Consider the following 9,955-nt stretch of genomic DNA (forward strand, 5'->3'; position numbering starts at 1 on the left):
AGAGAGACAGAGAGAGAGACAGAGAGAGAGAGAGAGAGAGAGAGAGAGAGAGAGAGAGAGACAGAGAGAGAGAGAGAGAGAGAGAGAGAGAGAGAGAGAGAGAGAGAGAGAGAGAGAGAGAGACAGAGAGAGAGAGAGAGAGAGAGAGAGAGACAGAGAGAGAGAGACAGAGAGAGACAGAGAGAGAGAGAGAGAGACAGAGAGAGAGAGACAGAGAGAGAGACAGAGAGAGAGAGAGAGAGAGAGAGAGAGAGAGAGAGAGAGAGACAGAGAGAGAGAGAGAGAGAGAGACAGAGAGAGAGAGACAGAGAGAGAGACAGAGAGAGAGAGAGAGAGAGAGAGAGACAGAGACAGAGAGACAGAGAGAGAGACAGAGAGAGAGAGAGAGACAGAGAGAGAGAGAGAGACAGAGAGAGAGAGAGAGACAGAGAGAGAGAGACAGAGACAGAGAGAGACAGAGACAGAGACAGAGACAGAGAGACAGAGACAGAGAGAGTCCTGGTCAGAGACTCTGCTCTCCAGGTCCTCCCTTGTCCCTTGGTCCTGTTCAGAGACAGACAGGTACCTCTTGGTCCTGCTCTACTCTCCTCCCTCCTGGACAGACAGGTACAGAACACCTCTTGGTCCTGCTCTACTCTCTCCCTCCTGGACAGACAGGTCCTCTTGGTCCTCCTGGACAGACAGGTACAGAACACCTCTTGGTCCTGCTCTACTCTCCTCCCTCCTGGACAGACAGGTACAGAACACCTCTTGGCTCCTGGACTCTCCTCTCCTCCCTGGACAGACAGGTACAGAACACCTCTTGGTCCTGCTCTACTCTCCTCCCTCCTGGACAGACAGGTACAGAACACCTCTTGGTCCTGCTCTACTCTCCTCCCTCCTGGACAGACAGGTACAGAACACCTCTTGGTCCTGCTCTACTCTCCTCCCTCCTGGACAGACAGGTACAGAACACCTCTTGGTCCTGCTCTACTCTCCTCCCTCCTGGACAGACAGGTACAGAACACCTCTTGGTCCTGCTCTACTCTCCTCCCTCCTGGACAGACAGGTACAGAACACCTCTTGGTCCTGCTCTACTCTCCTCCCTCCTGGACAGACAGGTACAGAACACCTCTTGGTCCTGCTCTACTCTCCTCCCTCCTGGACAGACAGGTACAGAACACCTCTTGGTCCTGCTCTACTCTCCTCCCTCCTGGACAGACAGGTACAGAACACCTCTTGGTCCTGCTCTACTCTCCTCCCTCCTGGACAGACAGGTACAGAACACCTCTTGGTCCTGCTCTACTCTCCTCCCTCCTGGACAGACAGGTACAGAACACCTCTTGGTCCTGGACTCTCCTCCCTCCTGGACAGACAGGTACAGAACACCTCTTGGTCCTGCTCTACTCTCCTCCCTCCTGGACAGACAGGTACAGAACACCTCTTGGTATATCATAGACAGGTACAGAACACCTCTGGTCCTGCTTATCACCAATTCTGTGATCACATTACTGACAAAATAATCTAAAATGTAATGTTTTTTACCAAAAACTCTACATGGAAAGCAGAAAACTGTGATCAATTAAATACAATGTTAACTAGATATTATCTGTGTCATTTATAGCCTGGCACAGAGAGTAAAACTACATTAAATACAACGTTAACTAGATATTATCTGTGTCATTTATAGCCTGGCACAGATAGTAAAACTACATTAAATACAACGTTAACTAGATATTATCTGTGTCATTTATAGCCTGGCACAGATAGTAAAACTACATTAAATACAACGTTAACTAGATATTATCTGTGTCATTTATAGCCTGGCACAGATAGTAAAACTACATTAAATACAACGTTAACTAGATATTATCTGTGTCATTTATAGCCTGGCACAGATAGTAAAACTACATTAAATACAACGTTAACTAGATATTATCTGTGTCATTTATAGCCTGGCACAGATAGTAAAACTACATTAAATACAACGTTAACTAGATATTATCTGTGTCATTTATAGCCTGGCACAGATAGTAAAACTACTGTAGAGACCCGCACAGACAGCTGTGTGTTCTGTGTTCAGCTAGTAGCTGGTTGTGTTGTACTTACCAGTTCCCAGTGTTCGCGGGGTCCGACATGCCAATCAACCTGCTATCTGCCAATCACAGGAATGCCTGGGATGTTCTGATGCCGGGCATCCTGGTGGTTGGCGGATGGCGTGGAGGGGCGGGGCATTGGAAGTTAAGGTTCAGCCTTTGTTCTCTCTCTTCATCTGGGCTTCACAAGAGAAGGTCCCGATTGGCTTGTGGGGTATCTTTCATTTATTTGGCGTGAGCTAAGGCCAAACAGTAGCCGGTGTAAAGTTGCTAATAAACCGTCAATTCGTAACTCAATCCTCTGTCTGGACAATTGTTCCTTTCTGATCTAGTCAGGTCATTACACTACATTAAATACAACGTTAACTAGATATCATCGCCACATAACTTATGTCGAATTTAAAAGACACCGTTACCGTTAGTAACGTCTGTTACACTGTAACTTACAGGCAGCCTCACATAAAAACCTATTGGTTAACAAAGCTTTGATTATGACCAAAGTCTATAGTAGTGAAAACTCTCTCTCTATTGTAACTTACCACACATTCACATCACTGCCTCGACATGAATGTGTCCTGTCAGAGCCGTTTCCTGGCCGTTAACTGTTAACAGGCTCGAGCCACAGCTTAACCAATGAGCTACAAGGAGGACTGACAGTCACGAGCGGTGCAGCAGCCTCTGCAGCAGCAGCCTCCCCCGGGTCCTAGTGCCCGCCCGGTAAGACGGATAAGATGCGATGGAACGGTTGACGGAGAGAAAATAAATCACAGAGAAAATATATTGACTGATATATTGAATTGTTTAGGGAAGCTTTAGCTTTGGCTTTAATACATTCTGAAAATACTTGAAAACCAAAAGAGAAAAGAATAGTAGCTCTCCTCAGGAACAACAAAACCCTCACAGACCAACTTCTTCTTCTATGATATAATGGAGGTCCTCAAACCAACGTTAAAGGTGCATGGCGCCACCTCCTGTTCTGGAGTGTGTTCAATCACGGTTTACACCACTCTAAATCCTCCTACCCAACTCAGTACTTCTGAGAAAATAAAAGAGTCCTACTAACTTCTAATAGACCCTCCCCCATCCCCCAAATCACTTCCAAGTGTAATGTTTACTGTTCATTTCTGATTGTTTATTTCACTTTTGTTTATTGTCTATTTCACTTGCTTTGGCAATGTAAACATATATTTCCATGCCAATAAAGCCCTATGAATTTAATTCAATTGAGAGAGAGACAGTTCCATTTTAATGTATAGGGGACATGAGTCAGTCATGGTTACTCATGGTTATGTGATGAGGCAGCCTAGTCGGTTACATGAACCAGTCTATTCTCTGAAAGGGGCCCAGACAGCCTGTTCCCAACAGTGGGGTCAGTGGGATTGGATAGGGGCCCCTCTCTCTCTCTGGCTGGAGGAGAGAAGTGAAATGGTGTGTCTCCTCTGGTCAACAATACTCACCTTGAAAGACTCCACAGCCTGTTGGAGCTCCTTCAGCCTCTTCTCTCTCTCCTGGAATCTCTGCTGGACCTTCTGCTGACTCATCCCCAGCTGCCTCTGTGGAGAATCACTCTTCAATGAGCTATCAAGCTTTATTAGTCCAGTAGATCAATAGTATAGTAATGTGACATAGGACCCATAGAGAGGAAGGTCGACAATCCTGAGGAAGTCCCTTTACAATATTATATTGCTATGTGAATGATTATAGTTTTTATGGTAGGCCTACATGTATCAAGGGGTTGAGACTGAACTTTGTACTCATAAAAGGCCATTCAAAATGATAATAGTGTTTGACTTTAGAAAATGGTGATACATTTGGAGAATCTGGGTTAACATATCTATATACTCAAGATTTGTGTTCATAGTTGTGGATCCATTTCATATTGTATATAATGTAATGATCTCATATTCAAACAGATTTAGTTCCTACTGTATCTTTAATTCTTTGTTTATCAGACAGCCACCAACAAGTTGTTCTGGTCTTACCTGTTTCTCAGTCCTCTCTGCTGCAGCTGACACTGTATCATGGCCTTTATGTTCATCCATTGTACACAGATAACAGATACACTGCTGATCGGTACGACAGTAAACCTCCAGCAGTTTGTCATGATGAGAGCAGATCTTCTCCTGTAGTTGTGCCGTGGCTTTGACCAGCTTGTGCTTCTTGAAAGCAGGAGATTCATAGTGAAGTTGGAGGTGAGTCTCACAGTAAGAGGCCAGACACCCCAGACAGGACATGAGAGCTTTCTGCTTTCTGGTCCCAGTGCAGACATCACACACCACATCTCCAGGTCCAGCATAGCACAGAGCAGGAGGGGGAGCAGCCTGGAGTCCTGTCTTCCTCAGTTTCTCCACCACCTCAGCCAACATGTTATTTTTCCTCAGATTAGGCCTTGGAGTGAAGGTCTCTCTGCACTGAGGACAGCTATAGACCCCTTTCAGAACATCCTGATCCCAGCAGCCCTCAATACAGCTCCTACAGTAACTGTGTCCACAGGGAATAGTGACCGGCTCCTTCAGTAGATCCAGACAGACAGAACAACAGAACTGGTCCTTGTCCAGCAGATCTCCCTGTTGAGCCATTTGGACTTGTTGTTCACTGTCACACAGACAGACGACAGAGAGACTCAGATAAGTTTCGTTTCCTCAGAAGAGAGTTTGTGGGAAGGGGAGGGACTTCCTGGTTCTGCCAGAGGGGTGGGGTTAGAAAGGAGGGAGGGGTTAGAGGAATGGAGGAAGAGAGAGAGGAACTGCATGCAACAGCAAGAGGGAGACAAATAGTTTTGTTCCAAGGTTAGAGCCCTTAACATGGAACAATCTTAAAATGTGAGTTGTTAGAATATATGAAGGGTAACAGTTTCTATGAAGTACGTGTGTATCATTATTGTAATGACCTTTATAATGCCTTATAATACACCTATGTGTTGTAATTAATCAATAAGGTCTGAGGAGGTGTGGTATATAGTTAATATACAGTACCACAGATAAGGACTGAGGAGGTGTGGTATATAGTTAATATACAGTACCACAGATAAGGACTGAGGAGGTGTGGTATATAGTTAATATACAGTACCACAGATAAGGACTGAGGAGGTGTGGTATATAGTTAATATACAGTACCACAGATAAGGACAGAGGAGGTGTGGTATATAGTTAATATACAGTACCACAGATAAGGACTGAGGAGGTGTGGTATATAGTTAATATACAGTACCACAGATAAGGACTGAGGAGGTGTGGTATATAGTTAATATACAGTACCACAGATAAGGACTGAGGAGGTGTGGTATATAGTTAATATACAGTACCACAGATAAGGACTGAGGAGGTGTGGTATATAGTTAATATACAGTACCACAGATAAGGACTGAGGAGGTGTGGTATATAGTTAATATACAGTACCACAGATAAGGACTGAGGAGGTGTGGTATATAGTTAATATACAGTACCACGGATAAGGACTGAGGAGGTGTGGTATATAGTTAATATACAGTACCACAGATAAGGACTGAGGATGTGTGGTATATAGTTAATATACAGTACCACAGATAAGGACTGAGGAGGTGTGGTATATAGTTAATATACAGTACCACAGATAAGGACTGAGGAGGTGTGGTATATAGTTAATATACAGTATCACAGATAAGGACAGAGGAGGTGTGGTATATAGTTAATATACAGTACCACAGATAAGGACTGAGGAGGTGTGGTATTGTCACGTTCTTAGACAAGACACAACGCAGATTGAGAATTATCTAACATATTCAAAAATGCAATCAAATTTGATTTTATTGGTCACATACACATATTTATCAGATGTTATTGCGCGTGTAGTGAAATGCTTGTGTTCCTGGCTCCAACAGGGCATTAATATCTAACAATGCTTGTGTTCCTGGCTCCAACAGGGCAGTAATAATTAACAATGCTTGTGTTCCTGGCTCCAACAGGGCAGTAATATCTAACAATGCTTGTGTTCCTGGCTCCAACAGGGCAGTAATATCTAACAATGCTTGTGTTCCTGGCTCCAACAGGGCAGTAATATCTAACAATGCTTGTGTTCCTGGCTCCAACAGGGCAGTAATATCTAACAATGCTTGTGTTTCTAGCTCCAACAGGGCAGTAATATCTAACAATGCTTGTGTTCCTGGCTCCAACAGGGCAGTAATATCTAACAATGCTTGTGTTCCTGGCTCCAACAGGGCAGTAATATCTAACAATGCTTGTGTTCCTGGCTCCAACAGGGCAGTAATATCTAACAATGCTTGCGTTCCTGGCTCACAGAGGGCAAATCTAAAAAGTAAAATAAAATATTAGGACAAGCATTGATAGATATAGATATATATACTGTTTACTGTGATGTGATGCATAGACAATTTGGAGTACATCTGTAGTATATCTGAAGAATAGTATATGTACAGTAGTAGTTAAATAGGACAGGCCTTGACTAGAATACAGTATATACATATGAAGTGTACAGTAGTAGTTATATAGGACAGGCCTTGACTAGAATACAGTATATACATATGAAGTGGACAGTAGTAGTTATATAGGACAGGCCTTGACTAGAATACAGTATATACATATGAAGTAGACAGTAGTAGTTAGATAGGACAGGCCTTGACTAGAATACAGTATATACATATGAAGTGGACAGTAGTAGTTATATAGGACAGGACTTGACTAGAATACAGTATATACATATGAAGTGGACAGTAGTAGTTATATAGGACAGGCCTTGACTAGAATACAGTATATACATATGAAGTGGACAGTAGTAGTTATATAGGACAGGACTTGACTAGAATACAGTATATACATATGAAGTAGACAGTAGTAGTTATATAGGACAGGACTTGACTAGAATACAGTATATACATATGAAGTGAACAGTAGTAGTTAAATAGGACAGGACTTGACTAGAATACAGTATATACATATGAAGTAGACAGTAGTAGTTATATAGGACAGGCCTTGACTAGAATACAGTATATACATATGAAGTGGACAGTAGTAGTTAAATAGGACAGGCCTTGACTAGAATACAGTATATACATATGAAGTGGACAGTAGTAGTTATATAGGACAGGACTTGACTAGAATACAGTATATACATATGAAGTAGACAGTAGTAGTTATATAGGACAGGACTTGACTAGAATACAGTATATACATATGAAGTGGACAGTAACTTCATACAAGAAAGAACCCAGTCATCATCAGAGGATTTGCAGTAACATGTATTATGTTCCAGTGGATGAGAGCAGAGGGTATGAATGTGGGGGGTGTTCATAGACACAACAAAGGCGTGCCGGTGTTCTGTCTGACCGTCCGATGGTTTGTATGTCAAAGCCAATGTTAGAGTTGCGTAAATTCGAATCTGGTATCAGGATAAATATAACAATGAGTCACCGATTTTATACTATGTATTTTTTATTAGCTAAGTCATAAATGGCTCACTGTAATACCACGGCAGAACAGGGACAGAACAGAGAACTGACAAGAGGTACAGTAATACCCAGGATGTAGAACACAGTTATCTATCTGCTGAGGTGATGACTGTAATACCACGCAGGGCAGAACAGAGAACTGACAAGAGGTACAGTAATACCCAGGATGTAGAACACAGTTATCTATCTGCTGAGGTGATGACTGTAATACCACGCAGGGCAGAACAGAGAACTGACAAGAGGTACAGTAATACCCAGGATGTAGAACACAGTTATCTATCTGCTGAGGTGATGACTGTAATACCACGCAGGGCAGAACAGAGAACTGACAAGAGGTACAGTAATACCCAGGATGTAGAACACAGTTATCTATCTGCTGAGGTGATGACTGTAATACCACGCAGGGCAGAACAGAGAACTGACAAGAGGTACAGTAATACCCAGGATGTAGAACACAGTTATCTATCTGCTGAGGTGATGACTGTAATACCACGCAGGGCAGAACAGAGAACTGACAAGAGGTACAGTAATACCCAGGATGTAGAACACAGTTATCTATCTGCTGAGGTGATGACTGTAATACCACGCAGGGCAGAACAGAGAACTGACAAGAGGTACAGTAATACCCAGGATGTAGAACACAGTTATCTATCTGCTGAGGTGATGACTGTAATACCACGCAGGGCAGAACAGAGAACTGACAAGAGGTACAGTAATACCCAGGATGTAGAACACAGTTATCTATCTGCTGAGGTGATGACTGTAATACCACGCAGGGCAGAACAGAGAACTGACAAGAGGTACAGTAATACCCAGGATGTAGAACACAGTTATCTATCTGCTGAGGTGATGACTGTAATACCACGCAGGGCAGAACAGAGAACTGACAAGAGGTACAGTAATACCCAGGATGTAGAACACAGTTATCTATCTGCTGAGGTGATGACTGTAATACCACGCAGGGCAGAACAGAGAACTGACAAGAGGTACAGTAATACCCAGGATGTAGAACACAGTTATCTATCTGCTGAGGTGATGACTGTAATACCACGCAGGGCAGAACAGAGAACTGACAAGAGGTACAGTAATACCCAGGATGTAGAACACAGTTATCTATCTGCTGAGGTGATGACTGTAATACCACGCAGGGCAGAACAGAGAACTGACAAGAGGTACAGTAATACCCAGGATGTAGAACACAGTTATCTATCTGCTGAGGTGATGACTGTAATACCACGCAGGGCAGAACAGAGAACTGACAAGAGGTACAGTAATACCCAGGATGTAGAACACAGTTATCTATCTGCTGAGGTGATGACTGTAATACCACGCAGGGCAGAACAGAGAACTGACAAGAGGTACAGTAATACCCAGGATGTAGAACACAGTTATCTATCTGCTGAGGTGATGACTGTAATACCACGCAGGGCAGAACAGAGAACTGACAAGAGGTACAGTAATACCCAGGATGTAGAACACAGTTATCTATCTGCTGAGGTGATGACTGTAATACCACGCAGGGCAGAACAGAGAACTGACAGGATGTACGTAAAACAGTGTTGTTATACACATTATGATAGACATAGTTCCAACCCGTCTGTTGGCCTATCACAGTAGAGACTGGGCGTGGTTTAAACTTGCCCAGCCTATCGCAGGTGCTCAGGCTGGTCCCCGCCTCTTGGCCTCTTCTTCCTCCCTCCGTCGATGTATAGATCCTTACTGTTCTGGTATCGCAGCTAGTTAGTTGCTCAGTTCCTGCTATTGTGTTGTTCAGTATTTTTCCATCTCAGTTAAACCTCGTGATGACCACCCCTCCCTGTCACAACTTTGTCAGATACAGCAAGTCACACCATGTGCTCAATATTGTTACATACAAACACAAGGACAAAGCATCTGCTGGGCTGTTATCTACCGTTTTGCAACATGCAGGTCACACCATGTTACTCAGTTCTCATCACACACAAACAGGCAAGTAGCAAGCAGTTGTTTAATCTCATAATGACGCTCCAGTGCACAAATGCAGACACCTCACACAACCAACATCAGATAATATTTAATCATATATATGCTAATGGATATAATGTAAAATACAGAATCCAACAAAGGTCAGACAAGAGAGAACAATAAGGGTGAACAGAAATACAGAAACCCGCGATGGACCAAACCAAAATATACAACACTTTTACAATCAAGTGTATTTACCATATAGATATGAAAAAGTGTTTGTACACCAAAACATAACATTATCTATGCAGCTGTAATTAAATAAAAAAACACACTGAATTATTATTATTATCAAACTATTAACATCCCCTCTTGACCTATTTGATCTGGTCCTTGTGTGCAACTTGGTGCGTAATCTAGTGGAACAACATCACACTGCTACACACACATCATGAGAACAATGCAGTTTAAAGACATTCACCTTTGGATAAAA

At 42.9% G+C, this 9,955-nt stretch overlaps 1 pseudogene; it reads right to left on the minus strand.

Moving 5' to 3' along the window:
- LOC135561382 (tripartite motif-containing protein 16-like) overlaps positions 1 to 4,736 on the minus strand; it is a 15,465-nt pseudogene extending 10,729 nt beyond the window's left edge.
- Positions 4,737 to 9,955: the final 5,219 nt, after the last annotated feature.

Source organism: Oncorhynchus nerka, linkage group LG17 (genome assembly GCF_034236695.1).
Source record: "Oncorhynchus nerka isolate Pitt River linkage group LG17, Oner_Uvic_2.0, whole genome shotgun sequence".
NCBI lineage: Eukaryota > Metazoa > Chordata > Actinopteri > Salmoniformes > Salmonidae > Oncorhynchus > Oncorhynchus nerka.